The sequence below is a fragment of the Poecilia latipinna genome, unplaced genomic scaffold, assembly GCF_001443285.1.
Source record: "Poecilia latipinna isolate Pla-1442-1.1 unplaced genomic scaffold, P_latipinna-1.0 Scaffold452, whole genome shotgun sequence".
NCBI lineage: Eukaryota > Metazoa > Chordata > Actinopteri > Cyprinodontiformes > Poeciliidae > Poecilia > Poecilia latipinna.
The window spans coordinates 37,758-38,830 of record NW_015113068.1 but is presented as its reverse complement, the minus strand read 5'-3'; positions in this window follow the sequence as shown (position 1 = coordinate 38,830).

Below are 1,073 nucleotides of genomic sequence, written 5' to 3'. Positions count from 1 at the left end.
CCCTTATAATCCGGTGCGCCTTGTATATGAAGAAAGTTTTAAAATAGGCCATTCATTGAAGTTGTCCCTTATAATCCGGTGTGCCTTATAGTGCGGAAAATACAGTACTTTTATTTTGATTGTTAAAAATACAAATATATATATATATATATGCCTTAGTGCTGCTGAGGCTTGTTTCGCTGCAGTGAAAGTGACATTGTCCAGATAACACACATGCAGCTGTTTACAGTTCTGCCACAATATGTTGACATTTAGGAGCTGACGGACTGCCAGGTCAGTAACGGGTCACCAAATAAAGACTCGTGATTTCTCCCTGCACAGCATGCTATGTGGACAAATCATAATATGTGTAGATTTATTTCAGGAATTATTCTCTTGAGATCATTTGCTTCATCTTTCATGTGCTGGGAAAGAGGAAAGATAAAATATTCCCTCTCAACTAATAAAAACTCTTGGAAGATGTGTTGCTTAATTTGCAAAAAAAATAAATAAAGAAAGAAAGAAATATCCTCAAGAGAAAATGACTGTCTTATTTGGGTTAAAAAAGATCATGCAACAAACCATTTTGATATAAAATAAAGAAGTATAAAAGTAATGACTTAACCTGAACATGCCACGTTAAGGTGTGTCAGCTCCATCAGGCTAACGAGGTGTTTTTCAGTCACCAGAACAGAACATGCTCTTTGTCTTCACATTGTTATAGAACTGTAAAATATTTGTTCCCTATTTTTGCTTTTTAGACAGACTTCAATCTTTCAAATAATCAAAACATATGCACTTATAAAAGATTTGCAAAAAGTCAATTTGCTTTTTATTAATTTTTTTTTTTTTTTTTTGCAAAAACAAAAGGAAAAGTCAACAAGACTGATGCTAATGTTAGCATCCACAGTACACATTTCTAAATAAAGTCCATGAATGATCAGAGCTTTTTGAAATATATGTATATATAATCTCTCCCCCTCACTGCCAAGAAGAATAAAATAGTGTTAATACAAACTAGACAACAAACTGCATTACCCCAAATAAAGAGTTTTTTCAAAGAGACTAGAATAGTTTCAGGAAATTTCCCCAAA